Source organism: Juglans microcarpa x Juglans regia, chromosome 2D (genome assembly GCF_004785595.1).
Source record: "Juglans microcarpa x Juglans regia isolate MS1-56 chromosome 2D, Jm3101_v1.0, whole genome shotgun sequence".
Lineage (NCBI taxonomy): Eukaryota > Viridiplantae > Streptophyta > Magnoliopsida > Fagales > Juglandaceae > Juglans > Juglans microcarpa x Juglans regia.
In genome coordinates, this window is record NC_054596.1 from 10,724,438 (window position 1) to 10,742,531 (window position 18,094).

Here is an 18,094-nt window from a genome sequence, read left to right on the forward strand (position 1 = left end):
ATACCTTGCCATCGTGCAAAAATTTGTTTTGATGCAATGTTTTCAACATCTTGTTCTAAAACAAATTTAGCACTCATGCAATCAATTCGAAATATAAATTTTTTGTTTAACAAATCAGATTGAAATTTAGAAATACATAGTACTATAGATAAAATTTCTTTTTTAATAGTACTATATTTTTCTTGTGCATGATTCCAGGTTCCAGAATGGAAACGAACAATTTGTTCAGAAGAACCTGGTGAAACAGATTGTTTCAGAATGCCACCATAACCAATGTTAGAGGCATCTGTTTCAACAATTTTAAATGAATCAGAGGTAGGAATACCAAGGCACGGAAGAGTTTTCACATGTGCTTTGATTTTCCTTACCAAATTTGTATGGATTTCTATCCAAGGAGGAGGATTAGAAAGAAATCGTTTGAACAAAGGACGACATTGTTTACTCGTATCCTTGTAGAAATCAGCAATATAATTCAAAGATCCTAGGAATCTTTGCAATTGTTTTTTGTTAGTGATAACATCAGGGAATTTGTCAGCGAAATCAATGGCTCTCTGGATGGGCCTGATTTTACCTTCAGAAATATCATAACTAAGGAATCTGATCTTGGTTTGGAACAGTTTGATCTTTTTCGCAGAAACGACAAGACCATTGATTCTAATGATGTCTAGAAACGAATTCAAGTGTTTCCAGTATTCATCAATAGATTTAGAAAAAATAAGAACATCATCTATGTAGACGATGGTAAAAGCAATGAACGAGTTGAAAATATCGTTCATGATATTTTGAAACTCACTATGGGCATTTTTGAGACCGAATGACATCACATTCCATTCGAAATGACCAAGGGGGGTTACAAAGGCTGTCTTATACCGATCTGACTCTGCTATCTGGATTTGCCAAAAACCAGATTTGAGGTCAAATTTGGAAAAGACCACAACATCACTTAATCTATGAATTAAGTCATTTTTATTGGGAATAGGGTACCTAATCCACTGTAAGACTTTGTTCAAGGGTTTGTAATTAATAACTAGACGAGGGGTACCTCTTTCTAGTTTAGCATTTTTCCAGACATAAAAAGCTGGACAAGACCAAGAGGACTTACTATCTCTAATTATACCCTTATCTTTAAGATCTGCAATTTCCTTTTTGCAGAATTCTAAAGTCTGGCTTTAGAAGAAATAGTGCTTTCATCAAAATTTTTGACATAGGAAAGAGAACCGATGTGTTTCTTCATATGCCAAAAAGCGTTTGGTAAATCAGAACAAACATAAAAAACAAAACGCTTGTTAAAATTATCAATTTTTGAAATCAAAATTGGCGAAGATAATTGTTCAGAAATCTTTTTATATCTGATTTTCTGTTGGAGAAAATTTAGATGCTTTTCTTTTGCAAAAAGTAAAGATTTCAAACATTTATCTTGATCAATCTCTTGATGAGATGCAAATTTAAATTTGACCTTTTGACCAAAATGGTCGGTAGTAATACCATCTTTTTCAGTCAAAAATGGATATAAAGTAGAGATAAATAGAATGCCTAAAATCACTTTGTTAGACATATTTCTAACTAAAACAGAGGGAATTTTAAAGCAAACATTATTTTGACATACATGAGCGTTGTTAAGCTCATATGTAATTTTCATCTGAGATCCATTTGCCGAAAATAATTTCTCATAAGATTTTTCAAAATATTTGCTGGGAATGAATCCTTCCTGAATGCAATTCAGGTCTGATCCGGAATCAATCATAGCAACAACAGAAAATTGAAAATCATGGGCAACCACAATGGTGACGCTGAAAAACCATTTTGGAGGAATGATATGATGGATCAAACAAATCTGATTATCAGCAGCTAACTCATGTTGGCTTGAACTAGAATCGTTTGTTTGCTCCTTGTCAGAAGGAATATCCTGATCAAGTTATTTATCGATTTTAAATACTAAAAATTCTTGTTATAAAATCTCATTTTCAAACTTAAGGTTATTAACCTCAGATCTAAGTTCAACGATTTCTTTTTTAACAAGATTAATTTCGTGTTGTAAATCATTAGTAGAAATTTTCTTGGGTTTTTTTTTTTTTTGAAATCTTTCCAAAGTTTCTTGAAAGCTAATCCTTTACTTAAAAGGTTCTGGTTCTTGGCAAACCATAGTCTTCTTGAGTTTAAGAATATATTCTTCTTTAACCTCAGGATTTGTAATTTGAGAAATCAAGGTTAGCAATAGGTTTTCTTATTCTTTAGATTTAGTTAAGACATGAAGTGTCTTACCCTTTGTCTGGCAACAAGTATCATTACAATTGCAACCTAGTTTAGGACCAGTAGGATCAGGTGATCCAGTTTCTGAGTGATACTCTGAATCACTAGAACTAAACTCAAGAATATCAGATGATGAAGACGAAGCTATTTCTAAGAGTTGAAATAGTTCTTCTTTATCATTGTTATCAATATCCAACTGATTAAACTTTTTCTTTAATTTCTTATCTTTTTTGGCTTTCGTAGGACATTTATCTGCAAAGTGTCTTGGATTGCCGCAAATAAAACATTTTCCTTGAAAAAAATCTTTATTTTTCTTTTTCTTGAAAAATGACTTAGAAAATGGTTTTTTATAAGTTTTCTTATAAAATTCTTCATGGGGTTTTCTCCTGATACCACATGAGGTTTAGAAAACTTGTGCTTCCTTCTAGATGGAGTTACAACAGGAAGTCCAAATTGTTCACAAAATGTTCCCATTTCGTATTTGGATTTCTTACTATTTCTCATCTGCTCTCGAAGCATCTTTGATCATTGCACATACTAATACCAAGTTTCTTAATTACTGCACAAATATCACCATAGGTGTATGCATCGTAATTTAGAGACCCAGCAATAGTAAGTTCATCCTTCACTTTGTAAGCGAACAGGCGAGGTAATCCATAAATGAATTTTTCCTTCTAGTAAGACTTCTGACTGTCATCACAAAGCATTATTTTAGAAATAAAAACATCTTGGTACCATCTATAATCAGACATCGGTGACATATAAGATTATTTAACTGGTCGCTGATGCGACTAGTTATATCAGATAGTGTACCGATAAAATGCTTTAAAATTGTATAAATCAAAGTATTTACTCCATCAGATTGGGCAGATCCAATGGATTCATAAAAAATAGGTAACCCTTCATCATTACACTTAACAATATCCTGAATGGTTTCCTTAGCATCATTGGTGAGATGTTTATCCCACCAGTTTCTTAAAACACCGAAAAATCCTTGTGTTAAAATCTTAACAATATCAGATTGCCTAATATTGTTATTTACGTAAGCATTTGCCACAACAAGAGACATTTTACTCATGGTATTCATGATTTTTTGTTCAGAGAAACCATCAATAACAATATTGAATGTTATTGTTATTACCATCAGTAACCGAGAGTATGAATAGTTATTACCAGTTATTCATACTACGCGAGGCAGGCAATGATCTATCTGCAACTAATTAATTGGTTAATCCAACCATTCATCTATTCTCACAATGGAATGATGTCCAAATTAGAAAAGGAATATACACCTATATTATTAGGATTATCTTTCAATTTTTTGACTTTATTTTTATTGTTGGGTTGAGTGTATGGTAATTGATTAGCAGCTTATCAAACTTAAAAAACGAGATTTGCCATTAGAATAAGGTTTAGGGTTACCCACCTGTGGGTAGCCAAAATGATAAGGGCAAATTTGTGTGCATATATCCCATGTCATAGGTTCGGTTTCTTCTGGGATCAAACTGTGATTTAAGTGGGAGGTCATGACGGTGGGTTGTTGTGCTAATCTTTTTGAGTGTTTAGGTTCCATGCAAGGTGAGTCCTAAAGGCTCTGTAGTGGAGTGGATGTTCCCTATCATTAAAAAAAAAAAAAAAGGGAAAGAAATAAGGTTTAGGGTTAAGGCTCATTCAGCTCTACATCATAGGTTTTCTAGTTCTTTCATTTGGATCCAATTCAATTCAGTGGAATCTTTCATTCACATTTATCTTTTCATCAAAAATGTTTTATAAAACTCTTCAACTCCTAAATTTGGTGTATATTACTTTCATGCAATTTACAAAATTCTACCATTAATCAATATTTCATGATCAAAAGTGTAGTAGTACAATTTGTAGTAATAGTTCTTATATATCGTTGAAATCTTGAAACAACTCAATAATTGATGACTCTAAAGCCTTGTTTGGATGCAGGGAGCAGCTCAGCTCAGCTTATTTTTAAGCTACCTTAAACATCCAAACACAATTTTACCCACAAATGAGTGCAGTTCAATTTATAACTTATCTAGACCCCACAATTGACAAACACACATCTTACTTTTTCTTTTCTTTTTCATCAGTTGGACCACACAAAATGTAACTCACTATTTGCATTGAAAATGATGGCTGCAAGTGTAACCACATGTACATTTTTTCATGGTTGCAAGTGCAGCTTGTACGACGGTTTTTTTTCTTTACAGGTTTGGCGCGCAAGAGAATGTCAGGTGAACAGTGGTTTTTAATGATGGGATCTATAACATTTTTCAACTTCTCATAAATACATCTAAACTCATCTTAACATCTAAATATATTTAAATTCATCTTATGAACCTCACAAAACTCACTTCACTATCTCAACTCACTACTATTCATAAAGAACTCAACTCAACTCAATTCAGCTCAACATCAACTTTAGTGAGTGATTCAGGATTCTATCCACGAGCACTGTAGATTTAGAGAGCGTGAGCACATTGTTTATATAATCAATTTGATTTTGAAATCATTAGTTTTTAAAAGGAAATACACAAACTCCTTAAATTACTAGCACTTGAGTTACAAATAACAAATAGAGCCAAAACTATCAATTTCAGTAATCACCCAACTAGTACTAATAAATTGTAATATATCTCAATTTTTTTCCTTTAAATAACAAAATTAATATTTAGATTCTCAAGAAAGGAAAGATATCTATTAAATTCAAAATATTATTTTTTAGATAAAAATTTGTTCTCATAGAAAAACATTTCTAAACTAATAATTTTTAGAAAATGTTCTCAAACTAAATAAAAAAAATATAAGAATTAGAAAATTAATTTATATAATAAAGAATTATTTTTTATGTTTTACTTTTTCTTATTTTTGATTGTTTAATTGAAAAAAGCTATTCATATTCCATTTATGCTTCAAATTTTTATTTAGGAAAAAAATGCATTTTTCAATTTTCATGTTTTTCTTACTTTTTTTAGTTTATTTTTATTTTTCACTACTGAGATCTATCGTACTAGGCCATGCCATATTATCAGTTTTTTTAATTTCTTTTATAATTTTTCTTCTGGACATCATTTTTTTTTTTCGATTTTTCTAAAACCCACGTATATTGACCTCTACTAACATATCAAAGGACATTAGTGTGAGGGAAAGCCCGCTCCCGTAGGGCCCATGCCTAAGAAAGCTGAGAGCCATTCCTGAAGGGCCCAGGCCTAGGAAGGCTAAAACGCGAACTCTGGGCCCAAGTAGGGGGCCGAAGACCCAGGGCGAGAGCGTTGGGAAGTCGAGTAAGCACGGGACCGGTCTATCGGGGCCTGTCCATCCGGCCTATCCGGACTTGTCCATTCAGGGTTCAGGAGGATTGGGGTCTGCAAAATCGAGTTACAGGGCTCGGCGAGCAACGCATCGTCATACCCCGACCCCAGGGTATCAAATCCTAGGCACGAGCCAACCCATATCAATGTTAGGAAATTCGGCACACAGTGGAGCGTCCCACAAGCCAAGGACGGCTCGCCCAAAATCTGACATCTCCTGGCATGACAGAGAGGTGGTGGCCACACAGACATAGGACAGTAGACACGGTGTGATCCCTCGCAAGGCCATAGACTAGCCCCACTAAGGCGACAACGAATGAGTGGTGGCAAGCCTGGCATCTGACACGCCAGGATCTCCCACGACTGGGGGGCCCGGCTCAGGTATAAATAGGGGGTAACCTTCTTACGGGAGAACCTCGATTCAATTTGTGCAATTCTTATTCTGCATTGTATTTTCCCTTCTCCACAGAACAATCACTAACTTAGGCATCATAGCGATCTCGGAGGCCACGAGAGCCTCATCTTCTTCTTAGTTGCAGGTACCCGGAAGCTTGGGCTTGTGGAACTGTTCGGGTTGCGAAACATGACATCAACAGTGGCACCGTCTGTGGGATAAGTTTTTCATAACAATGTGTACTTCGCATGCCGGCAGTGATGCGGTCCCAAGCTATGATAAGGGAAGACCGCGAGGAAGAAACAATGGAAGCACAACTTGCAAGCATGGAGGAGACCATCAAGAAGCTGACTAAGGAGGCCGGAACGCTTCGCCATGAAAACGCAGCCCTCAAGTTTGCGAATGAGGAGCTGGCGGGAGGTGCAGAGCCGAGTGGCAACGAGCAAGAGGGTTCGCGAAGAATCCCGGTGGACAATGCGGAGGAAGAAGAAAGGCGCGAAATGCACCTCAAAATTCGAGAGTTGGGAGATAAATGTGCGGAAATGGAAAAGAAGATGGACACCCCTTCAACGGTAGACCAGCTGCTAATCAGCTCTGACCTCCCTTACAGTGAAGAAATCTTGGCTATACCCCTTCCTCCCAAATTCAAAGTTCCCCAGATGGAAGCCTATGACAGGTCCAAAGATCCACTGGAGCACTTGAACACTTTCAAGGCCCATATGACTTTACACAGCTTCCCGAGAGAGGTTGCCTGCCGGGCCTTCCCCCTAACACTGAAGGGAGCGGCCCGAAACTGGTTCGGGGGGCTGACGTCAGGAACGATAGGAAGCTTTGAGGAGCTTGCACACCTTTTCATGACACAGTTTCTAGCTAGCCGCAAGAGGAGACGCCCCGCGGCCTACCTCCTAACGGTCAAGCAACAAGACGGCGAGAATCTGAAGTCGTACCTCTCGTGGTTCAATCGGGAACGCATGACCACTGATGACCAGGACTAGAAGATCACATTAGCAGCACTGCTGGGGGTATCTGGCCGCTGAATCCATTCATGACCGAGATAGCACGGAAGACCCCCATTGAGAGAATTTATGAACAGGGCAGATGAGTTTATTAATGCGGAAGATACTTTGGAGGCATTGGCGGCCCCTCGATGGGCTGAGATGGAACGAGCCGGGATAAAGGCACTGGCGCAGCATCTCAACCGTGATAACCGTGGAGGAGAGAGGCGAGGACCGCGCCCACACGAACTTGGCAGTAGAGGGAAACGCTCGAGTGGAACAGCAGGGAGAACGCCCCCGTGGGGTGGAGGGCCTCCCGTTTTGTGAGTATCACATGAACAACTGACATAGCACGCGCGACTGCTACACCCTAAAGAAGATTAAAGAAGAAGAGCAGAAGAACCGGGCGCGTTGGCTGGGGAATGGAAGGAACCGATCTAAAGAAAGGCGCCCAAGCTTCCGGCAGGGGGAAGTCCCGAGAAGACAGGATGTGAGGGATGGCCGGAGAAGAAGCCCTACCGTGGAGGACAGGCCGCTTAGAGAAATAAGCACTATCATAGGGGGGAACGGAGGAGTCACCTCGTCTGCCCAAAGGGCGCATGCCTGGAAGACACGTTACAAGGAAGTCTTCAATGCGGTAAAGGGAGTAAGCAGACCACAACGACGTACCGGAAGTGTCGCGATAACCTTCGACGAAAGAGATGCAGAAGGCATTCTCCACCCGCACGATGATGCATTGGTGGTGACGATGCAGATTGTGAACTTCCGAACTTGGAGAATCCTGATAGACAACGGCAGTTCGGCCGACATCCTGTTTTGGGACGCTTTCATCAAGATGGGCATCGATCCAGATCGGTTGTGCCCGGCGCCGATGCCACTCAAGGATTTCACGAGAGATGTCGTTCACCCAGCGGGTGTCATTACCCTCTCAATCCTGGCAGGAATGGCACCCAGGACCGCCACCGCCATGACCGATTTCCTGGTTGTAAAGGCCCCGTCCTCATACAATGCCATACTGGGGTGTCCGACCTTGAACAGTTTGAAGGCGGTGACGTCGACCTTTCACCTAAAGGTGAAGTTCCCCATCTACTCAAGGGTCGGCGAAATTCGCGGTGAACAGGTCCTAGCCCGGGAATGCTTCGACAAGGAGATAAGACATGAGGAGCGAGTCGTAGCAGCCATAGAAGCACCAAATGAGGCCCCCACGCCTAGGTTACCCCTGGTCCTGACCAAGTGGGACGGGGAAATCCATGACGAGCAGGCCCTCAGACAAGCCGCGCCCAACGAACCACTCGAACTTGTAGTAGTAGACCAACAGGAGCCCGGGCGGCAAGTCCGAATCGGCACTAGGATGGGCCCAGGTATAAAGGCAGCATTAATATCTCTCCTGGTCGAACATCGAGATGTGTTTGCTTGGAGCCATGAGGACATGCACGGGATTGACAACTCCATCATCGAGCACCGACTCTGTGTTAACTCGATGGTCTGGAGAGTGAAACAGAAACGCCGCAGCTTCAGCACTGAGAAATACAGGGCAATAGCAAAAGAAGTGGACCAACTCCTCGCTGTGGGGTTTATCCGGGAAGTCCAATACCCGGAATGGCTGTCGAATGTGGTTCTGGTGAAAAAGCCTAATGGCAAGTGGCGAATGTGTGTAGACTTCACCGACCTAAACAAGACCTGCCTAAAAGATAACTTCCATTTACTACGCATCGATCTGATAGTGGATTCGACGGCAGGACATCCACTCCTCAGCTTTATGGATGCGTATTTTGGATACAATCAGATCAGGATGAACCCAAACGACGAAGAGAAAACAACGTTTATCACCGACCTAGGGCTCTACTGTTACCGGGCAATGCCCTTTAGACTAAAAAACGAGGGGCCACCTACCAACGGCTAGTCAACTGAATGTTTAAACAACAAATTGGCCGCAATGTGGAAGTATACATAGACGACCTGCTGGTAAAGAGCAAAGAAACCGAGAAGCATTTGGCCGTTCTGCGAGAAGCATTCTCCATCCTCCGACAATACTGGATGAAGCTTAGCCCGCTGAAGTGCTCGTTTGGGGTGGAGACAAGTAAATTTTTGGGATACATGGTCTCAGAAAGAGGGATTGAAGTGAATCCCGAAAAAATATAAGCGGTGATGACAATGCCTTCACCACGTAATGTCCATGAAGTCCAGAAGTTAGCCGGAAGGGTGGAGGCCCTGAACCGGTTCATCACCTGATCCACCGATCAATGCTTACCCTTCTTCAAGGTACTGAGGAAGGCGCAGAAATGGGATGAGGCGTGCGAGGAAGCATTCACCAAGCTGAAGTCATATGTCAGCCACCCACCGCTACTAAGTCAGACAAGACCAGGAGAGACCTTGACAGTGTACTTGGCGGTGTTGCCATACCCAGCATCGGCAGCATTGGTTCGGGAAACAGAAGGAGGGCAGCGTCCCGTGTACTACATGAGCAAAGCCTTCTGAGGCGCAAAAGTGAGATATCCCCGAACGGAAATGCTGGTATTCTGCCTTATTGTTGCAGCCCGAAGATTAAGGCCTTATTTCCAAGCACACCCGATCAAAGTACTTACCGACCACCCCCTCAAATAGGTATTCTAAAAACCAGACACGTCGGGACGACTAGCCAAGTGGGCAATCGAGCTTAGCAAGTTCGACATAGAGTACCAACCCAGGGTCGCAACCAAAGGGCAGATATTGGCGGATTTTGTTGTCAAGTGCACCAACTTCCCAGAAGAAGTCTCTGTCGCTCCATGAGGAAAACCCTGGCAGGTCTACGTTGATGGCTCATCCTACCGGGCTGGAGGGGGAGCATGAGTGCACATCGTCACCGAGCAGGGAAAGGAACACAGTTATGCGATCAAGCTGACCTTCAAGGTAACAAATAATGAAGCCAAATATGAGACATTCTTGACCGGAATGACGGTTGCACGGCTACTTAGGGCCGAAGAGATAGAAGTTAGAGCTGATTCCCAAGTCGTGGTCAACCAGGTCCTAGGGTAGTTCGCAACCAAGGGGGAAAGGTTGAAGGAATACCTCTAGTTGTCTGTAACGAGCGGGATTATTTTTGCTACTTTAACCTCCGGGAGGTTCCAAGAACAGAGAATCAGGAAGCAGACCGTCTGGCCAGGGATGCGTCTGGGCAGGAGGAACTCCAACTGCAGGAGCACACCGTGACCAGGACGGTCGAAGCTCCATCCATTGGGAAAGAAGTATCTGTTACGACCCCAGCCCCCCCCCCCCCCCCGGAATGGGCAACGGACATCCGAAGATTCTTGCAAGAAAGACAACTGTCCGGCAACCCAGAGGAAGCACGGAAGGTCAAGAACCGAGCAGCCCGATTCATACTGCTCAAAGGAGTATTGTACAAAAGGGGTTTCTCCGAGCTGCTCCTTAGGTGCATCTTGCCTGACGAAGCCCAGTATGTGTTGGCCGAAATCCACGAAGGCATTTATGGTAGCCATTCGGGAGGAAGAACGCTAGTTGCAAGAGTGACCTAAGCCGGATATTACTGGCCTTGTGCCCTCAAAGATGTTGAGGAATTCGCCAGAAAATGCAAAAAATGCCAAGAGCATGGACCGGTCCCACACTGTATGGCGGAGGAATTGACCTCAATCACAACCCCGTGGCCCCTCGCCCAATGGGGTCTGGACCTGATCGGCCCCTTCCCAGTGGCAAGAGGGGGGCAGATTTGTTATGGTCGCGGTCAACTACTTCACCAAATGGGTGGAGGTGGAAGCACTCACAAGCATCACCTCTCAGGCCATAATGAAGTTCTTGTGGAATTCAGTAGTCTGTCGATTTGGCATACCACAGAGCTTTATCTCGGATAATGAGAAACAGTTCGATTGCGCACACTATCGGGAGTAGTGTGCAGAACTCAAGATTAAGGTAAAATACTCCTCGCCAGGTCACCCCCAGGCCAACAGACAGGTCGAGGCAACCAACAAGACTCTCCTCTCCACCCTCAAGAAAAGGATCGGGGTACACAAAGGAGCATGGGCTGAAGTGCTCCCGAGCGTGCTTTGGGCATATCGAACCACTGTCTGAACCCCCACCGGCGAAACACCCTTTGCTCTCACTTACGGGAGTGAAGATGTGATTCCTATAGAGGTCGGGATGCCCACCTTCCGTGTCCAGCATTTCGACCCAGTCACGAACAATGAAAGGATAGCAGAGAACTTGGATATCCTAGAAGAGAGAAGGGAGGAAGCGATTATTCGGACGGCAAACAACTAACGAAAGGCAGAGCAATATTTCAACAAACGGGTCAGGCCACGGTCCTTTAAAGTAGGTGACATGGTGTTACGAGAGGCGGGAGTAACCACCCCAGAAGAAGGGAAGTTGGGAGCGCGATGGGAGGGCCTTACGTAGACATGACAAGTAACCGACCTAGTTCCTACCGCCTCAAAGACAGCGAAGGATGCGACTTGCCTCACCCCTGGAACTCTGAACACTTGAAAAAGTTCTATGTATAGAGACTTTACCGCGCCCCATATGTGGCAACATGTACGGGCAATTGCTAATGAATGAGAATGATGAAATGTTCCTTTCGCAAAACTCCTATTGTACAAACAAAAAAGACGAGTACTAACACTCGCAAGAAGACGGGTCCCTTAACTCGGTAAAGCTGTAGGGTACCTTCTGAGTCTCAGGACTCGAAACCGAACCCCGCCCTGACTAAGCCGAGTCCTTACACTCGCAAGAAGACGGGTCCCTTGACTCGGTAAAGCTGCGAGGTACCTTCCGAGTCCCAGGACTCGGAATCGGACCCCGCCCTTACTAAGCCGAGTCATTACACTCGCAAGAAGATGGGTCCCTTGACTCGATAAAAAGACGAGTCCTTACACTCGCAAGAAGACGGGTCCTTTGACTTGATAATAAGTCAAGTTCTAACACTCGTAAGAAGATGAGTCCCTTGACTCGGTAAAGCTACGGGGTACCTTTTGAGTCCTAGGATTCGTAACCGGACCCCTCCCCAACTAAGCTGAGTCCCTATACTCGCAAGAAGACTGGTCCTTTGTCTCAGTAAAGCTGCAGGGTACCTTCCGTGTCCTAGGACTAGGAACTAGACCCCGCCCTAGCTAAGTCAAGTCCTTACAAGGAAAAAGGAAATTCGGAAAAAGTATAAGAGAAAGGGATCACAAAGTATTTTGTATTATCAAAATTTTATTATCAAAATATACAGAGTACAAGGGTTGTGTCCGTAAAAAAAAAAAAAAAAAAAAAAAAAAAAAAAAAAGGTACATATGTAACTATTACAAGAGGCGCTCGGAAAGCCTAATCGCTAAGATGGAGGGGCTGAGGGACCCCCGGGCTTCCCGAAATTCCTAATGAAGGCCTACTCCTCAGGACCGGGAGGGAGAGACGCCAAGGATAAGGTGTGCAGGTCCAGCTCGGGATGCTGTAGCAGATGTTACTGCATTCTCTTCAAGCCGTCGTTGTAACCGTAGGACTAGGCGGCGTCACGAATGGCATTAGTATTCACAATCTGGGACCGGATCTCTTTGGCGAACCGGTCGACGTCCCCCAGCTGAGACTTCAAGTTGGCAATCTCCCGGTCGCACGACGGAAGGTCGAGATTCTTCTAGATCCTGGACTGCGCTAGCTCGCTGACTCAAGCCGTCGCCCTTCAAAACTGATCTCTCAAGTGTCGGGCTCATGAGAATGCCTAAAGGTCTTGAACAGCAACCTCGAACACTGCTCGACTGCTAAGGCCCGAGCTTGGCAAAACTCTTCTACCTCATTCTGGAGGGATTCTGTCTCCTCTTAGGTCTTCAACAGCTATTCACGGACCGACCCCAGTTGAGCCTAGGAAGCGCTCAGCTCAGCTTCCCGGGTGATTAGGGCGCACTCAGAGGAGAGGCGGGCCTCCTCCTCGAGTCCCTTTTTCTTCGAAGCCGCGCGAGACAGTTCCAGCTCAGCCTCGTGAATGAGGCCTTTCAACCTCCTCTTTTTGTCCTTCTGCCTTTCGACAGTGAACTCCAGGTCCAAGTTCTAGTCTTTAAGGAGCATTATCTCCTTAAGCAAATCGCTCCGCTCTATTTTTAGCTCTTTTATCCGCCGGGTCACCTGCTTCAGCATAAAGTAACCGAAGCAACCCAAGGAACCGAGCCCCAGGTTGGCCTTTTCTAGCTCCCCCAGCTCGCTCCCGATAGAGCCAGCAAGTTGGTCCGCGGCCTACGAAGACAGGAAACACAAAAAAAAGGGACTCAGTCACAAGACATCATAAACTGTAGCCAGGAATGAAGCAAGTTTGCAAAGAACAAGCATACCTGGGCGAATAAGGACCTCACTATGCGGCTGACTAGCTCGGTAGCCTCGGCCCAGGCTTGATCCAGACCTGAGGGCAGAGTCAAAAAGCCTTCCGCTCCCGAAGTGGATGAGGGGCCGGCAGTCACTAATTGCCAAGAAAAATTGGGAAGAGATTCCCAAGTCTCATCGCAAGGCTCGGGCGCCACTAGAGTCGAAACCGGGGACTCCTCGTCATCTCTGAGATCGATGACTGAGGGAGCAACCTCCAGCATGATCCAAACCGAGGCAGGGGAAGCTTCGGGAACTGGGTCCTTGGCATTATCACCCCCAACGCTCCATCATTATTCGTCTCAAAGGGAAGACTCGCAAGGTCCTTCCTCGGGGCTTCCAGTTTCAAAGGGACCAGGCTCTGCCTCTCGCAATCCCGGCTCATGCATGGAGTCGCCCGCCTCATCCCAGGGAACGTTCGTCTCCGCGTAGGTTTTGGAGGGGCATGATACAGGGCTAGACTCGCTGCCCCCTGAACCGGAGGCAGGTGAAGAGCTCCGCACCCCCTCACGAGGCCCAGATCCAGGGAAGGCAACGTCTTCCTCGTCTCCACTCCCGTCGAAGACCGGATTTTTGAAAGAAGGAAGCTTGGCCATTCGTAGCCCGGTCGGCGAGTCGTCTCGAGCAGACGCAGTAGCAGTCTCCTCCTGGTGAGTGTCCTCGAAGGAGGAAAAGGTTGCAAACGAGCTCAGCTCGTAGGGAAAGGGGTGTGCCAAGGAAGTAAAGAAGGTTGCTTGAAGGTCGCAAGCCTCCAAGTCTTCTTCAAAGAGGGTAGTGGGCTTTGAGAGGGCTCCGCGATGCGGGAGCTAGTGGAAGCGGAGGGACCGTCGGTAGAGACCGGACCCCTCGGGAAGAAGGTGGTCCCCCATGACGAGGGGGCCGGCGCATCTGCTGGGGCAGATCCCTACCGCTGAGACGAGCGAGCACGCACTCTTGACGCACCAACCCAGCTCGCAGATGGTGTAGAACCCCTGTCAATGCTGCTCGGCGGGGGAGAGTCATGCCGCACCCGCGGTCCCTTGGCCTGGCTGCTGGAAGGGCGTGCGGCTCTCTTTCGTCTAAGGGCCGGGCGTCTAGAGGCGGGACACTGCCCATAAAATTCCTTCCTATGGCGTATAAACGGTCGGGGGACGACAAGTAGCCGCGGATGTTTTCATCGGAGAGAACGACATTAGTGTTCGATTCTCCAGGATGGGCCCTCACCCAGGCTGTGACCAACTCGTACCAGGCCTTCTCCCTCCGATTGAAAGAAAGCTCCAAGCTCTCGGTTGATGAAGGGTACCCCCAACTTGCCTGAACAGGGAACTCTTTGTGAAGGGCTTCCCCTTCAAGGTACTCCCAGCCCGGTCCGGACACGAAAAAGAACTTACACGACCACTCTTTGATACTCAAGTGACGCTGCTCGAGAGAAGCTATCTTGCAAGCGGAAGACCAGACTTGGAAGTTGACGATGTTGCCAAGGCGGTAGAAGAGCCGGTATGCATAGAAGAATAACCTCGGCATCAAATTGGGATACTCTTAGGGGGTTTTGCTCAGCACCATCTTGTAGATGATGCAACTAGAGATCAAGAGGCGCCACGCATTGGGGTGCAGCTGCACCGGGGCCAACTCGAGGAAGTTCAAAACTTTCAGCACAGGGCGGCAGAATGGGAGGCGGAGGCTGTTGGCGAACATCAACTGGAACAAAGCAACCCTCGTCGTAGTGCTGTCAGAACCCACTGCGTGTTCACTCCGTGGCATCTCCAAAACCACGGAGGAGGGAATCCCGTACTTAGAGCGAAACGCCCTAAGGTCAGCGCCAATGACGGAGGATACCCAACGTCTCCCCCCGAAGAGCGAAGTAGCGATGTCCATGGAAGCCATCGAGTGTGCGAGGAGAAGGTTGTCGAACAAAAGGAATGAAAAGAAGGAGAGAGTGGCTGGGAAACTGAGAGGGCAGGAAGAAGATGAAGTAGCGGGCGGGAAGGCAATAGTAGAAGGAAGGGAGACTGAGGGAGGAAGAGCGGCTTAAATAGCGAAGAAACAGGCGGGAGGAAGCTCGGGAAGTGAAACGACGCCAAGGTCAGTGACGTCCGATAGCGCCACGCTGCACAGATGGCAGTCGGAGGGATGAAGGGACACCAGACACGCACCAGAAAGGTGTCAGGGCGGTCAGAGGCGCAATCCGCACGTCTCATCGAGCCTCAAGAAGCGGGACGGTTACAGAGGCGAAGAGGCGCATTTACTAACCCTCGGGAACTAGGAGCCGCCCACACCTCTCAACCACCCTCGGGAAGCCGAATCGACAGATACCGAGCCGTCTCCAAGAAATAGCTGGAGAATGGCTTCAGAAGACCCGAAGTGATGGGAACCAGAGGAGCCGACCTGGATAAGGAAGGATGGAATTCCCACCGCGTGTCCGCAGTAGGAATTTGCTGGGTACTATGAGGGAAAGCCCGCTCCCGTAGGGCCCATGCCTAAGAAAGCCGAGGCCCATTCCTGAAGGGCCCAGGCCTAGGAAGGCTGAACCGTGAAGTCCGGGCTCGAGTAGAGGGCCGAAGACCCGAGGCGATAGGATCGGGAAGTCGAGTAAGCACGGGACCAGTCTATCCGGGCCTGTCCATTCAAGGTTCTGGAGGATCGACGTCTGCAAAATTGAGTTACCGGGCCCGACGAGCAATGCATCATCATACCCTCGACCCCAGGGTATCAAATCCCAGGCACGAGCCAACCCAAATCGATGTCAGGAAATCCAGCGCACAGTGGAGCGTCCCACGAGCCAAGGACGGCTCGCCCACAATTTGACATCTCCTGGCATGACAGAGAGGTGGTGGCCGCACAGACGTAGGACAGTAGACACGGTGCGATCCCTCGCAAGGCTGCAGACTAGCCTCCACTAAGGCGACAATGAATGAGTGGTGGCAAGCCTGGCATTTGACGCGCCACAATCTCCCACGACTGGGGGGCCCGGCTCAGGTATAAATAAGGGGTAACCTTCTTACGAGAGAACCTCAATTCAATTTGTGCAACTCTTATTCTGCATTGTATTTTCCCTTCTCCACAGAACAATCACTGACTTAGGCATCAGAGTGATCTCGGAGGCCACGAGAGCCTCATCTTCGTCTTAGTTGCAGGTACTCGGAAGTTTGGGCTTTGTGGAACTATTCGGGCTGCGAAACATGACATCAACAATTAGAATGGTGTGGTCAAATGTAAATGCAAACACATATTTAGCCAGTTACACCATTAAATCTACTACATTGAATTAGCCAAATGTAAATTTTTTTCCTTACTATGAATATTGGTACTATATATTTTCAAATGAACTGTTCACCATTTAAACTTTTTTTATTACTTTTTTTTCTCTCCTCCCACTCGTTTTGATCTCTCTTGACACAATAGATTTATTTATTTTTCTCTCACCCTCTCTCAAGCCTTTCCTTTTTCTCCATCAGTAGAAGCCTTTCTCTAGAAAAAAAAAAAAAAAAAAAAAAAACGCTCGTAGCTCTCTCTCTCTCTCTCTCTCTCGACTGCTCTTGATGGAACAACACACTCTCGATAGATCTCACGACAGTTCAGGTATGATTTTCTCTCTCTATTATCTATTTCTTCATTCTCTCTCTCTCTCTAGCCAAGTGAAGGTTTCCTATTTCTCCCTCCCAACACTCTTGATCATGTGATGATTTCCATGTTTTCAACTTCCCATGAAGATGTTGCACTTCCTTCATTAATGTCGCTATTCATCACCACTACCGTTGCACTTGCTTGGTGTTTTCTCTATCGACCTAGCTAGGATAAATGAAACACACACACACACACACACTCTCTCTCTCTCTCTCTCTCTATTTTGCCTGGGGATTTTTATTACATAGATTTCAGATTGTTGTAATTGTTATTTGGATGCTTTACTTAATCTAGATTAGGGCTTTGATTTCAGGGATGATTTTAGGGACGAATTTAGGGTTTCGATTTTCTTTTTTTAATGGGTCCTCTAGTTTTTGTAAACATGTAGGAGCAAGAGGCCGATATTTTATTACTTTGTCCTCTGGTTTTGCTTAATCTAGATTAGGTTTCAATTTTTTTTATTGCTTTTAAGGTGGCTTGGATGCTTGGGATATGTTTAATGCTTGTGAATTATATGTATTGTTCTTACTTTTAAGGTGGTTGTAAAAAATGGATGTTTGTATATTAAAAAATGGACTTGCTGGTGTATGATTTTATAATTATTTTTTACTGTGTGGTGAAATATTTTTGACTTGCTTGTGGGTCGATTGTTTTTTTTATTGTACTGGACTTCCTGAGTTCCTAGTGGGGTTGCTGGTGGAGTTTTATTATTGCTGGTTGGTTGTTGCTTGGAAGCTGGAAACTGGTTTCTGGTTGTTTGTAGTATGCTTGGAAGCTGGCTGCTAGTTGCTGGACGATGATGGAATTGGTGATTGCATGAGCTATGGTTTCTCAAGTAGATGATGTAGTTGCTGGTTGCATGATAATGGATTTTGTAATGAATTTTGATACATGAAATTTGTATGGTATATATATTCATGTAATGGAATGACATTGGTAAAAAAGGATAACTTGCTGAAATTGATTGATGGAATTTTCTGTAATACACATACACACATATATATATATATATATATATATATATATATTCATGTAATGTAATGGAATGACATTGATTTTGGTACATGAAATTTGTATTGTAGACAACTTTCTCTACAATTGATTGATGTTCATGTAATTTGAGATAACGTTCTGAATTAATTGATGTTCAATTTTAAGTTGATGAAATTGGTGTATATAAATTTAATTGTTGTTCAATTTTAAGACAATACAGGTTA